At 42.8% G+C, this 23,862-nt stretch overlaps 1 protein-coding gene across 8 annotated transcripts in view; it reads left to right on the top strand.

Annotated features, from left to right (window-relative positions):
- The first annotated feature begins 13,129 nt into the window (after window positions 1-13,129).
- The window catches only part of LYST (lysosomal trafficking regulator), a 146,388-nt gene continuing 135,655 nt past the window's right edge, over window positions 13,130-23,862 (top strand). For all 8 annotated transcript variants that reach the window (XR_014786801.1, XR_014786800.1, XM_084828183.1 and 5 more), the window contains exon 1: window positions 13,130-13,297. The gene's annotated coding sequence lies outside the window, so the exon portion shown is untranslated. The remainder of the gene's footprint in view (window positions 13,298-23,862) is intronic.

The raw sequence follows: 23,862 nt of genomic DNA, 5'->3' as shown, positions 1-23,862 counted from the left end.
CTCTTTAAGCACTGTTTAATTGTGAAATCCTTGCTGTGAATTGAGAGCAGCTTTAGGATTTGTGGGGCCTGTGGCAGGAAAGAGGAAGGTTGCTAGTAGCTGCTTTGGAAAGAAATGAAGCAGACTGCACTGCCTGATGCTTTTACAATTGGCTAAAGAGTTACATGGAGGCTGCAAGTGCTGAGGCTGGCACGTAAGCTGGGCAGGATTGCAGGTGCCCTATGATCTTTATATTGGGGACAGTAAATGAAAATGCAAGAAGATCTAACAAGGAAAATTAAAAGAAAAAAGGGAAAATTAACATGTAATGCTAAAAAGCTCTACTGAGTCTACCAGGCTCTTCCTTTTCCTTTATATAACAAGTCTCATTTAACCCAAATCTCCGGTCAATGTATCAATGTGATATGATTAACTCTGAATTCTCTTAAAGCCATATTAGCACAGAAGAGGGCAGGAGGGAAGATATGCAGGGCGGATGAGAGCATTTAGTCTGTGATGACTTCAGGAGTGGCATTCTGTGCCTGCCTCTTATATAATGGACACTGAGGCTAAAGAAACAGAACAGAATAGCTGGGTGAGTGGGAGTCATCATAGTACCATATGATTATGGTACTGCTTATATCATCTCTCTGTCTGAGTAAAGACTGATGTAACATAAAAGACAAAGAAAGTGCCATGTGTTGATGTTACATCTGCACCAACAACCTGCCACACAGCTGGGGGTGGGGGTTGTTTAAGTAAGCTTCTGCATCTACCTTTTTAATGCTGTGTGTGTTTAATGTATGTTTGCTCAGCTAAGGATGTAAAGAACCAACCAGTATCACCAGAAAAATGAAGAGGCTGTACAGCTGGCAGCTTTTATGACATCAGTCATGATCTGGGAGAATTGCTGCTGAAAGCATTCAGCACAAATAGGCTGTGCTGAAGGCAGCTGGTATTAAAACATGCACTGCAAAGCAAAGCCTCTTCTAGCTGCAGACATCTCATATACAGAGGATAAAAAACGGGTTGTTTGTCTGCAAGCCTTCCCTTCCCTGCCATTGTCTGAGCTGCTGTAGTGTCCCAGAAAGATTAGCAATTTAAGAGGACATCTAAGAGAACAGCCATTAGTACTGATGCTTGTTCTGGGTGGAATAATGCTAAAAAGCTCACAAAGTCTTACCTGTGAAGTTTACCTCATCTGAACATGAATCTCGGCTTGCTCTCGCACACTCGGCATGGACTGAAATGCAAACAAATGGAGCGGTCATAGGTAAAAATACATTATGTTCGTTTTTAAATCTCCAAAGGAGTGGGCATCTCTGCAAAACAATACTCTTTCTGTCCTTATTTCTTTTTGTTGCCTGGAGTGGTATCTTGTTATACACACAAGTGTGTGTGTGCCCCCCCCCCCCATTGCCATGTTTAATCTGGGCTGCATGCTCACTTCCTATCTCCTACCCTCAATGTCTCCCATGGACACACACAATGGTGAAGCTGCCTGGCCCAAATCTTATGGCAATATGACTTAAAAAGGTTAAAGGCAGTTTGGAACAGACCATCAGACAGTACTGCAATATAGGGGATTCTAGGCTGCAGCATGTTTCCAATATGATGCTATCTTGAGAGTTATACTGACCTTTCTCATCCATTATGCATCACTGGAAAAGTCATTTTAACTACATTTATTTATATTTTATTTATATTTATCATCTGTATAGTAAAGCCTTGAGGTATGTAACAAATGAAAGAAAGCATGAAGACCTATTATATAGAATTAAACAATAAAAATAAGGTACTAAGATATATTAAAAGACCCAAGCCCTGTTTTATCTTAAGCTGAACCCCTACAATTTATCTGAACCAAACCTAATAATCAACTCTAACCATATATAATGAAGAGAAAGTGTGTGTGGGGGAACTATTTTTATTTATAGTCACTGTTACCACGTGTCCCCAATTGTATATGTACCCGCAAGTGAACACGTGTACTTGATCAGTACGTGAAATCTTAGCTCTTGGGCTTAGACTTGAGGTGTGCCACAGGGAAATTACACTTTACACTTATATTGAGGGGAATTAGCAACTGAATACAGATCAAGGCTTAGGTCAAAATACTATGTTTTATTTCATAATATATGGATTAATATGTGGCTTTCATACAGAATGGAAGAGCTGGTTAGACAAACACACTTATTATACACACTGAACAACTCCTATACTAAAACTGCAGACCAAGGAAGTGAGAGAGAGGCAGGGGCATTAATGATGCCAAATAAAGGGAGGGAAAGCTAGGGATCTGGTAGAAAATGCTGGAGGCCTAGACTTAACGGGGCAAACTCAAAATGTAAATGGTACAGGATTGGGCAATGTGAGGGGTAGAATGGAGAGATAATAGAGAGAAATTTGGAGAATTAAATAAAGGATAAAGCACCTATTCCAATGATGAAGGGGTTTTAGAAATGGTTCTTCTTGAAGGGCTCAGACTGAGCAGGAAAGTGGATATATCAGGACTATTGGGATTGCTGTTCTCCAGTTAATGGTGGTGTAAACCACCCTGCTTTCACAAAAGCGTCTAGGGCTCTCAGCCCTCTTCTAATGATGTAAACGCTTAATCCGGACTTTTTTGGAAGAGAAAGGTTGAAATAAATACCTTTAAGATTTATCTTTCTGGATCCTGTCTGAAACTGCCAAGTCATGAAGACCTACAATTGCAGAGGTAACATTTGAGTAAAAGGCGTGGGATTATTCCCACTGAAAAATAAACAAGATTGCTTATCATGGCAGTGGTGCAACATCACAAATTATCTAAAGATGATGGGTAACCTTGCTCAGTCATACAAGATAGGCCAGGGAAATTGTCTGTCCTTGCAAATGGGGAAAATACAAGTTCTTGAGAAAGGAGAAGACAAGATTATGCTAAAAAGAGCAACAGAAGTGACTAACATAGGGTTAGAGCCCACAATTGCCCACCCCTGGGTTAGATTAAGAAAATATATGAAACAGTAACAATTCAATTTCCACATGTTTACCATTATTATTTTTATTGTTGTTGTTATCATCATCATCATACCTTCATCACTGTACATGGCTCTTTAAACAGTTTCATAAGTAATTAATAGGTTCTTTCCCACAGGAAGGGACCTATTAATTACCTATTAATTTAATTGGCAATACGGAAGACAACAGTGGGAGAGAAAGGAGAGAGACAGGTAGCAGGGGATGATGTGAGCAAATGCAATTAAAGGTGCATTCCTATGCATGTTTAGAAAGAAAAAATTCCTACAACTCCTCGCTTCCCGCGGACAGCATGGGCAATGGCTAGGGAATGCTGGGAGTTGTAGGACATTTTTCTTTCTAAATATGCATAGGATTGTGCCCCAAATGTACTTAAGCTTACTTCTATAGATGGAAACATCTAAATGAGGCCTGGTATGATCAAGTAGTACTTGTTGGTACTTGTGTGCCAGTATGAACATTGAGAGCCATGCTAGACATGAGGTGGGAGATCTGTAACTGGATCTCGCAATATGTTGTTGTTGTTGTTGTTAAAAGCAGCTACAAACAGGAGACAGGGAGGTGGTGATTTGGCAGAGGCTGTGGTGCTGAAAGAAGGAAATGTAATGCTAGTGACTGGTGAGCACCCGCTACGTCACATCAGTTTGGTTCTGAAAAGATTGGCAATAGCTTGGTTTATTTCCGAGCCAATCTGAGTCTTTTCTGATTCTTGCTCCTTTCCTCCCACCACACTTACTGGGCTAATGCGGTGGTGTGCTGGTGCTCTGGTGGTGGCAGCAAGCCATGGAAACCAGGGAGAGGGAAGGCAGGAGCATCTTTTCCCCTCCTCTCTCCAGTGAAGTCAGCATTCTAGTGGTGGTACAGAATGCAGCAGAAAGTGGGGAGAGTGAAGGGAGGGAGGTCTCTTTCCCTCCCCACTCTGATGGTGGCAGTTCTCTGGCACTGGCAGCCCTGGTGGAAAGTGGGGAGAGGGTAAGCCTCACACTCTCCCCTTTCTGTGCCTGGTGTACTGTGTAATACTGCAAGTAATTCCTGGGAAATGCAGTTTTCACAACATTTCCCAAGGTGGAAAAAGATAGACATAATATACTAGAACCTGTCTTTCCTCCCTCTGCTTTACAGCTAATAGCAGCTTTGGAGAGTGGGGGTGAGGATTTACATGAGGGGAAAAGTTACAGTCAGGGCCAGAAATAGTGGAACAAGGATAACTGTTGGCCTCTGTACACCACCACATTGAAGTTGAAAGGAAACACAACCAGATGGGAGAGAAGGCAGGACTTTCAGCTGTAATTCAAGGGGTTTGACAAAAGTGGGGCACTAACCATTCAGGAAGTGCAGCCAGTGGCATACTCCCTTGCCCCCCCCCCCATCATTGGTGGCTCATAAGTAATGGAACAAACCAACATCATCTCAAACTTAAGGATCGCCTTTAATACCTGGATGAAAATCCTTTGCAGTCAATGACTGCCTGAAGTCTGGAACCCATGGACATGACCAAATGCTGAGTTTCCTCCCTCGAGATGCTTTGCCAGTCCTTTACTGCAGCTGCCTTCAGCTGCTGCTTGTTTGTGGGTCTTTCTGCCTTCAGTCTTTGCTTCAGGAAGTGAAAAGCATGCTCTATTGGGTTGAGATCAGGTGACTGACTTGGCCATTGAAGAATATCCCACTTCTTTGCCTTGAGAAACTCTTAGGTAGCTTTTGCTGTATGTTTTGGGTCATTATCCATCTGCAATATGAAGCGGTGTCCTATCAGTTTGGCAGCATTCGGCTGAATCTGAGCAGAAAGTATAGCTCTATGCACTTCAGAATTCATCCTGCTGTTTTTATCAGCAGTCACGTCATCATTAAACACCAGTGACCCGGTTCCATTGGCAGCCATACATGCCCATGCCATAACACTGCCTCCACTATGTTTGACAGATGATGTGGTATGCTTTGGATCATGAGCTGTTCCTTTCCTTCTCCATACTTTTCTCTTCCCATCATTCTGGTACAAGTTAATCTTGGTTTCATCAGTCCAAAGAATCTTATTCCAGAACTGGGCAGGCTTTTTTAGGTGTTTGCTGGCAAAGGCTAATCTGGCCTGTCTGTTCTTGAGCGTTACCAGTGGTTTGCACCTTGTTGTGAAGCCTCTGTATTTACATTCATAAAGCCATCTCTTGACTGTAGATGTTGACAATGACATGCCTACCTCCACAAGAGTGTTCTTGACCTGGCTAGATGTTGTGAAAGGGTTCCTCTTCACCATGAGCAGAATTCTACGGTCATCCACTTTAGTTGTCTTCTGTGGTCTTCCAGGCCTTTTGCTGTTGCTGAGCTTGCCAGTTAATTCCTTCTTTTTCAGGATGTTCCAAACTGTTGTATTGGCCACTCCCAATGTTTTTGCTATCTCTCTGATGGGTTTATGTTGTTTCCTCAGCCTAATGATGGCCTCCTTCACTTGCATGGACACCTCTTTGGACCTCATGTTGGGAGTTCCAGTGAACAGCTACCAAATGCACATGTAACGCTCAGAACCACCTCCAGGTCTTTTATCTGCTTGATTGGTCATGGGGTACCCAGGAAACAGGTCACACCTGGCCATGCAGCTGCTTGTCAGCCATTCGTTCCATTACTTATGAGCCACCAACGATGGGTGTGTGTGCATGCCACTGGCTGTACTTCCTGAATGGTTTGTGCCCCACTTTTGTCAAACCCCTTGCATTGCACCTGAAAGTCCTGACTTCTCTCCCCTCTGGTTGTGTTTCCTTTTAACTTCAATGTGGTGGTGTACAGAGGCCAACTGCCAAAACAGTTATCCTTGTTCTAATATTTCTGGCCCTGACTGTACATACACAGTGGGCCTTCCCTTTGAGTAATCATGCATAGGATTGTATTGCACTATGATGGAAACATTAGGGTTGGATTTACTTAAAACCGTTTATTATATTGGAAATCTGGCTTAAGTACAATGCAAGAAACACATACTTTGGAAAGCACAATGCAAGAAACACAGTGTGGATAAATATACAGAATGGTCAATATGTTTGCTAATTATGTGCATACACAAATAAAACCTTTGATGCAGTGACATTAAAGAACTTTAGAAAATTGTTATAAATTCGTAGATTTTGCAGTCAGTAGGCTTATCAAGTATGCTCAATAGCTGAGTATACTTACAGCACGATCTTGTGTGTATGTTGACTCACAAATAAGTTCCACTGAGTTCAAAGGGGCTTACTCCCTAGTAGATGTGCTAAGGATTGCTGCCCTAGACTGTGACCTAAAATAGATATACCTATTACTCAACTATTTAGAGAGGACTTGCAGTGTTTAGGGTTGCATCTGTATACGCTTGTTGAGAAACTGACTCTGACGTGTTCCAGTTATTAAGCCTATCAGCAGTGTAACTCAGAACAGAACTTCGATCCCTCTTCACTAATTGCAAGTTCACAAAATGATGCACATCTGTACAAACGTATTTGTTTGTTATCTTATCTATGGCCATTCAATGTGCAGAGATCTTGTTCGCAATCCACTTCTCACTGAAGTCAAAGGCAAAATTCCCGTTGATTATAATGGGACTGGTTTGCACCATTTGACCTTCATAAGATAATTGCTATTAGTTTAAACAGCACTTTATTCTTATCTAAATTATGTAGAGTGAAGAAACTCACACATTTTTGCACGCTGTGAAGAATCTAACAGTATAAATGCTACCCTTTGCATGGTTCTGTTGACTTTCAAGGCACTCAATAACACAGGTTTGTACTTATTCTCACCCATGAGAATAATAGAGATATATCCCTAGTAGTCTCTTTGTGACCCATTTATTGTGTACGCTTCATGATCAGCAGTTTTTGCAGTTATTTTTATGTAATATATTTAGGCTACAGTCTTATAGCATACACACTTAACTGGGAGTAAGTCCCATTGAATTTAGTGGGCTTACTTCTGAGTATATATGTATAGGATTGCACTGTAAGTTATTTATTTCATATATTCTTTATCCTGCTTTTCAATAAAAAATATTAAACATATTAAGAATTCATAATATAAAGTAGCACTCAAAACAATAAAAAAATAAAAGCAAGGAAATAGAAAACAATAAACCCAAAGCACTGAAAGCAGCTGGTAGATAAAATAACACAATATCCTGCATTAAAAGACTTTTGTACCAAAGGTTACAGTCTTAAACACACACACTAGGGAAGAAGCCCCATTTAACACAGTAAATTTTTCTTCCAGGTAAACGTGCATAAGATTCCACTGCATTCAGTGGTGTAGTGCTGCCTGGGTTCACAGGGATGCAGTGCCGCACTTTTTTTATTAGCAGGGATGGTAATGACATCTGCCACCCCTCTCAGGCTTTCCTGTTTCCTCTGAGCTTAGATGCAATCCCCAGTAGCTGGGGGTGAAATGGATTTCCCAGCAACAATATATTGCTTCCTGTGTAATGTAAATTGTTTTGGGATATCTTGGATGGGCAAGTAAGTCCCCTGAGCATTACAAAAGACCTGCTAGAACTGGTTTGTTGATCTGGATCAACACAGCTGCCTGAATTTTTGGACTCTCCTTGGGGGTGTGGCTATAGGGGCTGTCATGATGAATGCCTGCACTTCAGAATTGACCACTACCCCATTGACTGCATGACTCATAAGAGTAGGCACCAAAGTCACAGACCTGGGAGAGATCAGGTGGGTGCCACTGGTGAGAAAGCCTGGTCCTCAGTCACCACCAGCCTCACCCAAGGAATGTCCTTTCCATATTATTTTCTGTCCTCTCATATCAGGCATATCATTTTAGAGTCTTAGCAAATTAAGATGCATGACATGTCTGGTAGGGCTAAAGATAGAATTCAAAGAAACAAATAAAATGACCCTGCAACTAAGCAGCTTTATTTATTTTACTATGAAAGTTCAAAGGTGCAAATATTTATATAAGTGTATGCTAAGTATTTGCTGCTATTCATGGATAAGCAGCAGGGGAGGCAAGGGCAAAAACCTGCTCCATTCCCTTATTTACATAATGAAGCTGATCTGAGTCACCCGTGCATTTATACTAATCAAGAATTAATTGCACCAAGCATTCATCTCTTTTGGAAAAAGAGAATATTGACGGTAAGAATCAAAGTTTAATAAATGAATGAGATTGACAGTGCAATTCTTTGCAGGTCTATACTCAGAAGTAAGTGTTATTGTTTTCAGTGGGGCTTATCCACAGATAAGTGTGTATATAAACCTGTCTGGGAATAAGTCCCATTAAATTCAATGGGATTTACTTTTGATTACATATGCATAGCATTGCAGTGTAAGTATCTTGAATATAATGCAATTATAGTGCAATTGTGTGTGTTAGTGCACAATCTAGAGATGGATTTATATATTTCAATTACTCCAAACCAGTTTATATACAAGCATACTAAGCTAAGTAGTTTGTGAATTACACTGTATATCTTCTTTTCTTTATATTAATCATAGGCTCATAGGATCAGAGAGTTGGAAGGGACCTCGGAGATCATCAAGTACAACCCCTTACTCAATGCAAATTCTGCATTGCAGGGTGCAACTACAGTATCCCTGACAGATAGCCATCCAGCCTCTGCTTAATACCTTCAGCAAAGGAGAACCCACCACTTCCCAAGGCAATCTGTTCCACTGTTGAACAGCTCTCAGTGTTAGAAAATGTCTCCTAATGTTAAGCTGAAATCTGTGTCCCTGCAATTTCCATCCGTTGGTTCTAGTCCTCCCCTTGGGAGCATCAGAGAACAAGTCTGCTCCATCGTTTGCATGAAGATGGAGCCTTTCAGATGTTTGAACAACGTTATCATGTATCCCCTTAATTTTCTCCAGGCTAAACATACCCAGCTCTTTCAAGTGTTCCTTATAGGACTTGGGGGCAATCTACATTACAACTTTAAACTGGATTCAAACCTGTTTTTAGCAATTACGGCTACCAAATACAGGAATTCTGGGAATTGTAGCTCTAGGAAGAGGGGCTGCTTGGGCAGGGGACAGGAGTCTCTAGCAAAGAATTCTCAGTACCCTCATGAAACTGCAGGATCCCTTTAGATAAACCTATTTGAAACCAGTTTAAAGTTGTAATGTAGATTGCCCCTTGGTTTCCAGGCATCTTGCTACATTTGCTTCTCATGTCTTTCTTGTATCTCTTGTTATGTAATCATTTCAGTAGCTTACTGCTAAATATGGCATTGTATAATGTAGAGATAATTGAAGATAAGGTTCTTTCTAATCAATGGAACATACTTTGAAGACATGTACTTTAACAGAGTTTGAACCTGAGAATTTGAACCTGGGCCCAGGCAGTTACTTGAGTCTTTTGGCACTATCCATGCCATAATCTTCCTGCCACCATTTCCAAAAATCTGAGCTACACATTATGTTCAGGCATAAGAAATTAATCGTGAGGACACCAATTCCTATGGCAGGGGTAATACAGAGGTTCTTTATCACAGCAGTCACTATGTGAATCATGGCCATTTCCTACCCTGCTTGTGCCTAATAATAATAATAATAAGTAGTAGTAGTAGTAGTAGTAGTATAGAATTGTAGGCCATCTAGTCCAAACCCCTGGTCTATGCAGGAAATCTAGAACCAGAGCATCCTCAACAGATGGCATGTCATGAACTTGTTTCTTGGGTTGGGGATGGACAGGTACAGAATTATAGCTGTCCATTTCCTTCTCTCCTGAAGGGAGGCACTGACAATCTTGTCTAGCCATGGACTCAGCTGCTGCTGGCTGACCTTCTCCAGCCACAAAAGGAGATGAGGTGGAACTCACAGCTACTTGCATACCTGGTGTATGTACACTCCACATCAGTAAGTGATCCTAATTGGAACTGATCTGTGAACTCAGAACAACGATGTGCTTCCCAAACCAGAGTTCTGATTCTATAGAAAATATGGACCCTGTCAATTTATTTGGAACCAAGAACTGCCTGGAATTTTGAGGAAGGAACTGAGGCTTTGTAGCCAAGTTCAGCCTTGTTAGGCTGGTCTTGAGGAGGCAAGACTGGGGCAGTGCAACTGTGGTGAGGGATGTAAAGTAAAATTAAAGGGCAGGAAGTAACAGAAGAAAGGAATTTGTTGAATGACTGTTGGACAGTTACTGTTTGTTCACAAAAAGCAAAGGTAGCCATGTTGGCCATAAGAAAAGTTCCAGAATCCATATTGGCATATCTTTATTAGGCCAGTGCTATTATGGTCACAAAAAATGTGGACGCTTTCAAGATCTCCAAATGGCAAGACGTTAGAGAAAGTTGGGGGGAGGGTAGGAAGAAAAGAGTCTTAGGGCACAATCCTATCTAGATAGATGGCCACCTCTGAACTTGCCCATCCAAAGCAAGGCAGGGGAAGCACTGGGGGGGGGGATTTTTCACTCCACGCCTCTCCTGCCCTGCTATTTCTGCTAGACACCCCATTTCGGCTGTCTAGCCATGGGGGGGGGGGGCTGAGCAGGAGACGAGGCTGCTATATGACATATAGGATGAGTTGTACAGACAGATCCGCTCTCCCTGCCCCAGAACGCCCCCAGCCCTGCCCCTTTCCAGCCGCTCCACGCTCTTTTGAGCGCGGAGCATGGGGCTCTCCACGCTGCCTGCAAGGCAGTGCGGACTTGCAGGGAGGTTGGCTTTCTAGGAACCAACCTCGGAGCATGGGCTCCGAGGTTGGTTCCTGGAAAACAGCCTATGGTCATCTAGCCACTGTCTAGAGGCCATAGGATTGCTCCCTTAAAACACTGACCATGCAAACTTCAACATGAAATCAGCATTTTTCTCCCTCCTCCCCCACACCTGGTTTTTGGAATATTTTGCTGATGAAGAGATCTGACTGAAGATCTTGAAAGCTTCCACCTTTGAGTTGGCCTAATAAAGGTATAGCCCTGATATGACTTTTAGTATTTGTTCACAGTAATTTGTTGTTCCATTCATGGTGGAAATGTGCAAATTGCACATCCAGGGGTAAATAGTGCAGCTGGGATGGGATTCTTATTGCTAAAAAGGCCAGTGGAGGTCCATCTCTGCCCCCCCACCCCTGCCCCCCATTTCCCATTTCCAGAAACCTTCCAGTTCTTTTTAAATTATACATAACTATGGCAGCCAAACTGGAAGTCCATTGCAGGCACTACAAACTGAATTCCTATCAAAGTGGTACATAAAGGTAGAAGACTGGATACCCAACTAGGGTGATACCAAATATCATAATTTTCATATGTCTTCATATAACTTTCATATGTCATAGTCCTATGAGGCAAAATATATTATTCTTAATGTATCTGCTGCCTTTCCCCCTCTGAACATTCCATGTGACAGCCTTAATGTTACATACAAACTGTATCTTTTTACTGTAGGCTGTTCTCTGCTTCTTACAGGTCCACTGCTGGGAACTGCAAAAGTCTGAAGAGGAGGGAGGATGAAAGGCCCACCTCCTCCCACTGATAAACGCTAAGACAAAGTTTTTAATAAATGACAATTCCCACTTTGCTTGTAATTTAAACAGGCATGTTTTTTTGGCTACTGGAATGAGAAAGGGAAGCAGAGAGGAAAACAAGAGTGGGTTTTTGAATGTGGAAGAAAAGGACTGTGGTCTCTGCTCTAACACTGAAAAGGATATGCTCAGATATAACCTGCTAGTAAATTATTTGTATGTAGGCGTGTGGCAGGAGACTGTAGCTATTAAGCAGTGAGGGAAAGGCACTCTGTACATGCTCCAGGAGTACTTTCTCCATAGGGCTTAGCCCTATTATTGAAAACCGACTGCAGATGGAAGTTTTGTTACAAATGAAATTATGGGGAGGAGGAAACAAAGATAGCGTGCCTGTAATAAGGGGGGAGCAGGGGAAAGTTTAAACAAACAAACGAACGAATATGAAGTGTTGCTGGAGGAAGAAAAACGAGAAGAGATTGTTGTGTGTGGGGGGGAAAGGCACGTATGGTTGTGGACAACTATCTGTCCATCTCCCCCCCCCCCCCGCCATTCCTTGACCTTGTCAGTTCCCTTCTTCCCCAGATAGGGAGATGAGGGTCCCTTTCTCATCTGATGGTGTGTCCCTTCTTCCTCCAAACAGGAAGGGGTATAACTGTATCAGTGTTGTGTGTGCGTGTGTGCGTGAGAGAGAACCTGTCTGTTTGTGTCTTGACTTTTGTGTTTGAATAAGGCAGTGAGTCTGGTCTTTCTGTCAGGGTGTGCGTGTGAGAGTGAATATGAGAGAGAGAGAGAGAGAGAGAGAGAGAGAGAGAGAGAGTTTCAATGGGTGTTTATGCTTCCTGTGTCTGTGTGCTGTCTGCTGTAAAAGGGGAAGTGCTAAGAGGGAGTTTGGGTATGTATCTTGAATTCTCTACCGTGGATTCATTGACTGGCCTTTGGACTTGTCTCAGAGTTTCTCGTCTGTAAAATGGGTTTTTCCCACACGCTTAATCTTTGACCACTTGCATACAAGCAATTTTGGCTTGTGTCTTGGCTCATTTTTTGGAGCGATTTGTTCTGCATGCACGCCGTTCATTCCTTTCTGATTGCACACTTGCCTCGCTTGTGTTACAGGATCCGCGACCATTTACTTCAGTACGCATATATTTTTGGGATGCAGGAAAGGCGGGGCGGGGGGAAGGAAGCGTGAGAAAGAAAATGTTTTGTTCAAGTAGACCCATTACGACCGTGAAAAAGTGGGTGCTGAAGACCAATATGAGAGGAAGAATCGATTTCCAGAGGGGTAGCCCTGTCAAGTCTGAGCAGCGGAAGCGACAAAGAGTCTTGTGGCAGTGTGAAGACTAACAAATTTATAGCATTATCTTCTGTGGACTAGAGTCCACTTCATCTCATTTCATGAGGCGAAGAAAGACACAGGACAGGGCTAAAGTTACGCGAGGACGTAATAACGTTAGGGCGGGCGGGAAAGCCGGGGCGGAATAACGACAAGGGGAGCAGCAAGCCGACAGATCGCGGCTGTCTCCTGCTACTGCTGCAGAAGAAAGGGTTTCCCTGCCCTCAAGGCGCCGCTCTGCCATTCCCATTGGCCCTCGGAGACGCACGTGACGCAAGACGGGGCGCGGGGAGTGAGTCTGCGCGGCCCAGTGGGTGGGTTGGCTGCCTGTGTTGCAACCGCTGGAGGGGGCGGGCTCCTCGGTCTCCTTGGTGACTCGAAGTGGAGAAGGGAGGGCTTGAGGTGGCAGGACTCCTCGCCGTGCTATGGGCAGCAGGAGTTGGGCGCCGCCGCCGCCGCCGCTCTCGCTGTCAAAGGGATAAGAGCGGGGTGGCGGAAGGCCGCGCGAGGCGAGGCGGCTTTGCGCGGGCGGCAGGAGCAGGTAAGCGAGGGGGAAGGAAGTGAAGTCGCTGTGGCTATGCGGGGCCTAAAGAGCAGGAAAGGGGTGGCCCGTAGCAGTGCTGCTAGGTGGCACACGCAGGGGCGGCTGCTCTGCCACGCTGCCAGCCGTACCCCCTCCCCCTTCCGATGCTGCACTGTCAGTCGCTTGCCCCGACAGGCTTTTGCCCCTCACCGGCCTTTCCCCTCAACCTCTCCAGTGGTTCGCCTTGCAGGGGACGGGGAAGAACACAGCCCTTGCCCCAGCGGGGGATGCCGATTGCCCTTGCCCCTTCCTTCCATGGTACTGGTTCACCATTGCCTCTGCTGTGTGACTGGTGAGGGAAGAGATGGGGGAGCAAGGCTGTCAAATGCTGCTCATCTTATGAGCTTTCCTCCTCTTAAACTCCTCCCAGTGTGATGGATATTCCATCATCATCATCATCATCATCTTAAATGGTCAATTGATTTAATTGCTCTGCTTTGTTCCGGGGGCTGTTCTGATTTGGCAGGCGGCTGGTAACTTTTATATATATATACATATACATACATATATATATATATATATAAATAAAAGAGAGGAAGAGCTTGTGCAAATTGCTTGTGTTTGCATGGTCACTGACCGAAGGGGTTCTTCCAGCACCCTCTTCCCATACCCTGTTCTCATTGCTGTTGCATGTTCATAGAAGGGATTCTATTCGTGCATCTCTCCCCCCCCCCCCGCCTTTCATAATGTGCTCACTGCTGGCTCTGCACTATCATCTGTAGTACATTACTAGCTTTGATGAAAACAGTACATGCCAGGAGGTTGTTACTCTAGGCTAGAATCAACTCCCCTGCGTCTGGCTCTGAGCATCAGATAGGCTACAGGAGGGTGGAAGGAAGACAGAGTAATTAGCCATAGCAACACCCATGTTGCGTGCAGAGGGGAAACAATGCATTATAACATTGGGCATGAATCTCATCAACACAGCAGCAGAATGCAGTTGCCAAGAGAAGGAAAGGAGTTCATTATTGTAGAGGATAAACAAGCGTTGCTGGAAGCCTTCAATATGAAATGCATCTATGTTTTCTTTTTTCCTGAGCTGTCTTGGACAACTTCCTCATATTGTTCTTGATTGCCCCTGCCACTGTCAATTTTCTTACATTTATGCTGCAGCAAACTTGAGTCTCAGCAGGTCAAGAAATACCATGGTTCAAGCTGGGAGAGCTTACTCTGGTTCTTGGCACAAAGGAAATGGGAGGGGTTAGGCCCAAGGAAGCTTCCCACTCAGTTCAGGGTCCCAGACGACAGCAAATAACCTTCAACACTACAGGAGTGCCCCTTAGTACTGGTTGCCAGGCTCTCACAATGTACTGATCGGAAAAAGTGCAGGCTGACACTTGCCTCTTCAGACACAAACTTGATTCAAGCACAAAAGGATCGAACTGGGACAGGGCAAGAGGGAGCTTTTGCTGCTTTTATGCTTGAAGAACTCTGATCCTTTTTGTGATTTACGGTGCAATACAGTGCAATGTTTACTCAGACGTTTTGTAAAGTTCAGTACATCTTTTTCTTTTGTTTCTGTGAACTATGTTTAGGATTGCCGCCTCAGGGTGATACAGTCTGGGACTAATGGTGATCGATGATACACATTTCATTATTTATGTAATGTTATGTAGATGTGTATAGTTTTTCAAAAACATATAGAAGGAAATCTATGGTTTTTTAATCATACAAAAGCTGCAATGATTGACTGAAGTGTAGACTAGCTTTAAAAAGTGATACAGAACAAAATAATGTGGTGCTTTAATCTTGCAAAAGCTGCAATGGTTGACTATCCTAGTGCATTCTGGTTTTTTGTCAGACATTTGTGTATCAGAGTTCATCTTATCCTCACCACGATTCTGAGATAGATTATGTCAAGCGATAGTAACTTGTGTAAGCTGTCCAGTGAGCTCTTTTGCTGAGTTGGGATTAGAACCTGTTTTCTTATACCCATCCAAAATGTTATATCCTGTATTATTCTGTCTCTTAAACAAATGCTGAATTTGTTTTCAACAGAGACTTTAAATATTCAAGGCATATTGTCCCGCAATAGTATCTGCTGTTGTATGAAAAACACATCTAGGAATTTGAGATAATTCGAACTGATAAAGCATCACTTAGCCAAGCCCTGGTGTTCAATTTTCCCCAGTGTAGTATGTTAAATTGCAATCTGTTCCATCGAACAAATACACTTAAAGAGCACAGTTCTGCACCTATTATCCACTGTTATCTTTTCTAGAGACACAACTGTCATTTATTTGTAAAAGCACCTTAGAGCCTCTAAGGTCTGTACATATATAAAGAATACAGGTCCCTGCCCAAAGGCTCTCATTCTAAATAGTGCTCACATTGGCAGCTTTTCCCAGAACAATTCTTGTTAAGTAACTTTAGATATTTAAAAATACGAGCTGTACGTTTTTATAAGACTGCTGACTTTGTTAAATATGATGGCCCTGTTACTTTTAATCTTTACCTAATGAGTTCTGTTTTATACTTCTACTATACATGTGTGTCTTTTTAGTGGCATGAGGAACATGAGTATTTTAGGTCATTGTAAATGTACTGCAGACAACCAGAACTGAAAAAGAAAAAAAGTGCTAATGTTTGCTATCAAAACTCTTCATGGATTTTTTTCTTCTTATGGTCTTAATTTGAAGTTAAGAGTTTCTCGTTGTCTCTGCCCTTCACTAGTGTTTGTGCAGAATCCTGGGTGGAGATCTGTAGACAACCAGCTGAAAGACTACTTCAAACTAACCTCAGGAATTTCCATTACATCCTGGTCTATATAAATCTCTGAACTTTGAATCTAGATTCTAACTTGGAATATAAGGGCGGGAGTAATCCTATGGCCGCTAGGCACTGCCTAGAGGGGCATAGGATTTTTTGGTTTCTGGGAACCAAGGTTGGACCTTGAGCTCCGATACTGGTCCCCAGAAACCACGCTTCCTGCCCCCTCCCCCTCATAGCTGGTGCTGTTCTCTCTGTGCCAGCTATGTCTCCATGCTTGGAAACAGAGCACAGAGACAGGGAAAAGGGAGCAGTCCTGGGAGAGGGGAGAAGACCACAGAAGCTGTGTTCTGCAGCTCCCTATGTGCTGTGTGGCTCCCCCCCCCCCACTCCAAAGCTTTCCAGCTAGGCAGGTGTCGAAAATGCAGGCCATCCTGCATTGGATAGTCATCAGCCTCCAAGTTCAGAGGCTGACACCTATCTCCATAGGATTGCACCCTTAAGTGTCCAGGCGTATAACATGCCTGCATTCCACTTGAATGCAGCATGATTTTAACATAAAAGACAAATTAAAATTTGTGTTAAATAACTTGTGTATAAATCTGTACCCATGTGCATCATTTTGTGTTTCTTATGCCTGGTAGTAGAAGTACATTTCTTACTTTCTCCCCCTGCTCCATACCTCCCTGCCATGAATAAAACTTACTGAAGTACTCACACAATGCAGCAAATGTTAGAAAAAAGTCATTAAATTGGACAAAATCCATTGTTCCAAGTCAAATACCTTTGCTATTGGTAATGGAAATTAAATTGTAACTTCTGCTTTTGAAAGAACAAGACCCATGCACACATGTGTTCATCGAAAACTTGTAGATTGTTTACTCTAGGCAGACTTCTAATTTGTAATTACAAGAACTAAATGACTTGAATACATAAGGATATGAAAGAGAGATAATAACTCATCCCATCACCTGTAACAAGGCAAAAATATGTTGTCTTGGCAGGAAAGGTTTTGTAATGGTAAGAAAGTTGATTGTTCCAGGTAATTGGTTGTCATATTAATCATTTGTGGCAATGTATGATAGGATACCAAAAATGTGAAGGGAGTAGTAACATCTGTAGACTGTTTTACGAAGTGGCCTTCTTTCCAAGGCTGTTGTAAAACTAAGTTTAATTTATTTACTCTAATCATGAAAGAATGAAGAAAACAAACATCTGTTTCCAACTCATGTAACTTTTTTGAAAACAGACATGCCCCCAAATTGTTTGCTGCCCAATTTAGTATTGACCAACTGAGTCTAATACAGCAGTGACACTTGAAGTCTCTTACAGTTACTGAAAAAGCATAGGAAAACAATTATCAGTACTTCTAAGATAGATTTAGGACATGTTGCTTGACACTTTTTCTGGTGACCTAGGTAGTGTACAAGTTCTATCACTTGCAACAAAATCTGTCTTAGTGATGGATGAGAGCCAATAGATATGGTCCCAATTTTTCATTTCACCATTTCAATTGCCTTTGTACCATCAAGGGTCTAGTGGTGGTGGTGATATTATAAATGATTATTACACAGTTAAATCTGAAGGGGTTGTCACGTGTCTCCCAGGACTGGTATATTGCATCCTTAAGGCCTCTTTGTATTTGGTATAAGAGAAATCACAGAGTATTGTAATGTCTTATTGCCTAGTTTTTATTTATCATTACTATTTAAGAACATAAGAAGAGCCATGCTGGATCAGACCAAGGGTCCATCTAGTCCAGCATCTGTTCACACAGTGGCCAACCAGCTGTTGACCAGGAACACACAAGCAGGACATGAGCACAGCAGCATCCTCCCACCCATATTCCCCAGCAACTGGTGTACATAGGCTCACTGCTTCTGGTACTGGAGGTAGCATACAGCCATCAAGACTAGTAGCCATTGATAGCCTTTTCCTCCAGGAACTTATCTAACCCTATTTTAAAGCCATCCAAATTGGTGGCCATCACTACATCCTGTGGTAGCGAATTCCATAGTTTAACTATGTGCTGTGTGAAGAATTACTTTAGGACAGAAGTACATTCTCCACACCATGCATAATTTTGTACACCTCTATCATGTCTCCCCTTACCCTCCTTTTTTCCAAGCTAAACAATCCCAGCTGTTGTAACCTTCTCTGATAGGGGAGATGCTCCAGCCCCTTGATCGTGTTAGTTGCCCTTTTCTGTACTTTTTCCAGCATTACAATATCTGTTTTTTAGATGTGGTGACCAGAACTGTACACAGCATTCTAAGTGTGGTCACACTACAGATTTGTATAAGGACAGTATGATATTGGCGGTTTTAGTCTCAATTCCTCTTCTAATTATGCCTAGCATGTAGTTTGCTTTCTTTACGGTGACCACACACTGGGCTGACATTTTTATCGAGCTGTACACCATATCCCCAAGATCTCTTTCTTGGCCAGTCACTGCTAGCTCAAATACTATCAGCTTATATGCAAAGTTGGGAATTTTTCCCCCAATGTGTATCACTTTACTGTTGTGTACACTGAACCACATTTGCCATTTTGATGCATATTCCTCCAGTTTGGAGAGATCCTTTTGGAGCTCCTCACAATTCCTTTTTGTTTTAACCACCCTAAATAATTTGGTGTCATCAGCAAACTTGGCCACTTCACTTCTCACTCCTCATCCCAGATCATGTATGAACAGGTTGAAAAGCATTGCTCCTAATTAGGGATGTATGAAAGTCACTTACCTTTTCAACGGGGTGATTTGCGGTGATTTGCGCTCTGCGCCTCCCCCTGAAATCCTAATCTGGCCAGCTCCACTCCGCAGAAATTCCACAGAGCCGCTGGCTGGGGCCGCCCGCAGCTGGACATCTGGCTGCTGGGCAGCCTTCCAGGGGGAAAAAAACCGCGTATGCAAATGGCAGCAGCTATGGCGGCCACCATTTGCGTTCCCTTTTTTTTGCTGTTTTAGCCTACGTAAATATTTATGTAAGCTATTACAGCAAAAAAAAGGGGAACGCAAATAGCGTAGTGGACACTATTTGCGTTCCTCCCCCCCCCCATTTTAGCCTACGTAAATATTTACGTAAGCTATTACGGCGAAAAAAAGGGGAACGCAAATAGTGTAGTGGGCGTTATTTGCATTCTTTTTTTGCCATTTTAGCCTACATAAATATTTACGTAAGCTATTATGGCGGGGGAAAAAAGGAACGCAAATAGCGCCCACTACGCTATTTGCGTTCCCCTTTTTTTCGCCATAATAGCTTACGTAAATATTTACGTAGGCTAAAACAGTGAAAAAAAGGGAATGCAAATGGCGGCTGCTGTAGCCGCCGCCATTTGCGTACACGGTTTTTTTTTTTTTTTAGCTTGCCATGATAGGCTACGTAAGTAGTTACGTAGCCTATCACAGCAAAGGCAGCTACGTAAATGGCGTGGTGGCCGCCATTTGCGTGGCTGCCTTTGCTGTGATAGGCTACGTAAATACTTACATAGCCTATCACGGCAGCCTGGCTGGATGCAAATGGCGGCCGCTACAGCGGCCGCCATTTGAGTCTAAAGCAGCCGGCCGAGAGACCAGCTGCTGCCGCTGGAGCCGCCACCGCTGGAATATCCGTCCCAGGTAAGCTTCGTCCTGGAGGGGATTCCGTGGGGGGCCGGGGGGTGGGAGGTGTTCTGACACGGGTTTCGGAGGGCCGAATGCCAGTGCATTTGGCCTGACTGAAATCCGTGGAGGAATTCTCCGCCATCCCTACTCCTAATACAGATCCCTAATACTATTTACTTCCCTCCATTGGGAGAATTTACCATTTATTTACCATTTAATTGAGTTGTCGTCCTGCAGTTTTCTGAAAGCTCACTTCATGAAACATGTTGAAATAAATAAAGTTTGTCAGTAAGAATTGCTATAGATGATCTTCTTTGTGATCCATTGTTAGTGTACTGTTTGTATCCTGATGGAGCCTAAAGTAATGTTTTTGACCTATGCAATATAGGCTTAGCTGGATTGACATCTGACTGTTTTTACATGACATAATGCCACAAATTAGATCAGAGGTCTGTTGAAAGGTCTTTGAAAGGTTGCTGCTGGAAGGATGCTCCATGAAAGTTTTGTAGTTTTTTTTAAATCCAAAACTTCATTTTATTATATACTTCTTTCTTGGAGGATTTTGAGGTGGAAGTAATATTGCTTTATGGATTCCTTTTTGAAATGTTTCAGTAGATGGAGAAGTTTATTGAAACTGGCTATACTCCCCCCTCCCCCATTTTAAATCATGGAATGCCCAGAACCTGGGACACTTTTTTTCCTTGTATAAAATTCAGATAGACATTTCTTTTAAAAAAAAAAAGTCTGCATGTATAAGCTGTATGATGCTGGATACTACTAATTTGTTTATATTTTAGCCTGGTGAGCCTCCATGGTTTTTTCCACCCATAGGCTTAAACTTCATTTCAGATTGCTGTTGTCATCAATTAATGCACTCTGGGGTAGGCGTTCTTCCTTCTCAAGGTGTCTACTTACTGAGCTGCCAGTATTGCCTCTATGCACATAAACAGTACAAGAATGTAGGAGCCAGGTTGATTCTATTCTTTTAGAGTCATAGAATTATATGATATACAGCAGTTGTTCACAAAGTTTCTGCCTTCAAAGAACCTTTTTCTTTCACATGGACTGGTCTGACAAGGAAACCCTGTATGTTGGCCATAGAACCTCGTCACACTGCTTTGACCCTTAGAGCATGCTCTGTTCTAATTTCTTGTGGGATGCTGGCTAGGCCCATGGTACCTATTCTGTGTGAACTGAATGTGTGATTTAGAATACAGACTCCATTCTTGCACCTATGCATTGTAGGGGAAATTTGGCATCAGTAAGCTGCTTTCCAGGGACACCTGACTGCCCTTACTGATATTCTCATCAAGGAACCCTATGATAAACTTGCAGACCACCCCCAAGTACCTTAAAGAATACTTTGCAAACGCTTTTGGCTCAGACACTGATTCCTCTAAATAAGAAAATAGAACTTTGTAGACCTCCCCCTTCTGCATAATTTTTTTCCAGTAGAACTATTTTCTGTGATGCTGAGTCAGAGGTACTTCATCACCAGGGCTTTCTGCTGTATACATAATACCTTTCACCCCACCCCTTGACATGGCCTCCAATATCATTTTTGTATGATAATGCAAGATGAGAGCTAGGATTATCCTAATTTATCTTGGCTTGATGCAGGGAATTTTCATTTTCTTTCTTTCTTTCTTGCTGCTTTTGGGACCTGCTTGCAGCTTTTGACAGATATTTCCTGGATTCAAATTTGCTGTCCTAGGCAACCCATCCTTGAATTGAACTGTGTGCAGTGACTGTGTTCCTAATCTTGGGGTTATGGTGTACAGCTCGATAAAAATGTCAGCCCAGTGTGTGGTCACCGTAAAGAAAGCAAACTACATGCTAGGCATAATTAGAAGCGGAATTGAGACTAAAACCGCCAATATCATACTGCCCTTATACAAATCTGTAGTGTGACCACACTTGGAATGCTGTGTACAGTTCTGGTCACCACATCTAAAAAACAGATATTGTAATGCTGGAAAAAGTGCAGAAAAGGGCAACTAACACGATCAAGGGGCTGGAGCATCTCCCCTATCAGAGAAAGTTACAACAGCTGGGATTGTTTAGCTTGGAAAAAAGGAGGGTAAGGGGAGACATGATAGAGGTGTACAAAATTATGCATGGTGTGGAGAATGTACTTCTGTCCTAAAGTAATTCTTCACACAGCACATAGTTAAACTATGGAATTCGCTACCACAGGATATAGTGATGGCCACCAGTTTGGATGGCTTTAAAATAGGGTTAGATAAGTTCCTGGAGGAAAAGGCTGTTCCTAACGCATGCATCATGGCTTTGTGCTAAATGAGTTTCATCTAACATATTCCCACAAGATATCCTAAAAGTGGAAATAAATAACTCTTTGCACAGAAAGACAGAGGTGAAAAACTGAGGAATTATATATGTTGCACAACTGAATAAATAAATAATCTGTTTGACTGAAGGTTCCTAATTTGGCTTGATTTAGAGATGATATGTAAATGGAAAACTTGACTTCAGAAAGGGCTGGACCTTTTATTTATCAGAGAGGTTGCTCTGAGAAGTAATTGAATAGGGGCACAATGGGCCTGCCAGTATCCTGAGCTAGTGTACTTTTTCTGGGGTTGAAGTCTTGAAAAAGATGTGTTTTTCCTTCAAAAGAACATTGAAGATAAATCAGCTATTAAAATCCCTGTCAGAGCCAGATTCTGTATCATATTTAAAGATGACAGTAAGCTGTCAGGGTGGAAACTGAGCTGATAGAACCCCAGAGCAGTTCTGATTCTGAGGAGGATCAGCAATCCGTGGGAGAGGAGCCAGCTCATCCCTCACAGGCACAGCAGCAGGCAGAGATTCCTCCTGCCGGCATTCCTGAGATAGATAGTGACCCTGGCAGTGAGAAAGTGCAGGAGGGCGGCTTGCTAGACGCTTGATGCAGACACAGGGAGCGACGAGCGATGGAGGGCACGGAAAGGAGGCACAGCGCCCGTTTGGTGCGCAAGCAATGGCTGCGCCCTGTGGACTCAAGGGAAAGAGGGAGGATCTCTCCCTAGCCCATAAGTTCAGGGTCTTCAAGTGATTCTCCTTCAAACGGGGACCAACTGCCTACCCGGAGCATAGGCTACTCTGCTGTTCATTGCTTAGTCGCTGGTGATTAGTATCTGAAAGAGTCATTAAGTTGTAAAAGGATTAAAGCCTTGAAAATAATCCTTTCGTCTGTGTCTTGAGTTGGCTATTGGAGTGTACTGAAAGAGGCCGCTAGGGCACTCCTGACATAAGCCAACCAGAGTCAGCTGAGGAATCTCTTTATGATTAATAAATAAAACACAAACATTGATAGCTTCCTTGAAAAAAAACAGTAATATGTTAGTGTAGAGAAGATAGCTTCAGATAAGTTTATACTGCTTCACTGTTTCTTGGCAGACAAAATTAGTTTCTCTGTGTTAATGGTATTTACTAATCAACCCACTGAAGCTGTGGTTTTGTTTTGCCTGATGTCCTCTATTCCTTATACCCATTCCAAAACTTGCAATCTGACACTTAATGTGATAGTAGTACTAGGTCTGATTATAACCAGCCATACAGGTTGGGTTGTTCTCTGCTAGTAAGTGCTGGTTGCTTGTAGTTATTCAGTAAGAGTTATTTGTGCACATAGGGTTGCTGCATGTGTTGGTATACACATACACAAAGGAATGCGTGTGCATTTTGGGAATCTTGTACTGAACTGACAGGGAGGTACTTGCAGGCAGGTAAACTTTGCACATCTGAGTCCTTGTGGAGATCAGCAGTTGTTATGTGAGTGTAAGAAAGGATTCATACCCTTCTTATAGCAGGGTATGGCAAGGATGCTTAAAAAAAAAATAACAGGGAGCCCCTCAGGTTCAACATGAATTGTGTATGTGGGTCAGGAAGGCACTCCTCTAGAGAATCAGAAATGGTCAGAGCTAGAGAAAGGTACAACCTGTGCGCTGAATGGAGTCATCTGGTGAAGCTCCTTTAAAGCAGTTAACTCACTGAACCCCAACGGCCTTATTCCTCTAAGTTTAAAAAGCCACTCAAGAGGGGCAGCTACTTAAGGGGAGACACAGTTAGGATATAATTTCCCTTTAAATTGTTCTTGCACCAGTACCCCATAACGTGGCTTAAATTCTCAAAGACCTATGTTCTGCTCATTAGATGTTGATTCAGCAGCTATTTATACTCAGCTACCTCCCTTTATTACCACATGCAGCCTGTGACA

Source organism: Heloderma suspectum, chromosome 1 (assembly GCF_057233095.1).
Source record: "Heloderma suspectum isolate Gila_16-S chromosome 1, 16-S_ref, whole genome shotgun sequence".
In the NCBI taxonomy this organism is placed as follows: domain Eukaryota; kingdom Metazoa; phylum Chordata; class Lepidosauria; order Squamata; family Helodermatidae; genus Heloderma; species Heloderma suspectum.
This window is presented reverse-complemented; position numbering and strand designations above follow the sequence as displayed.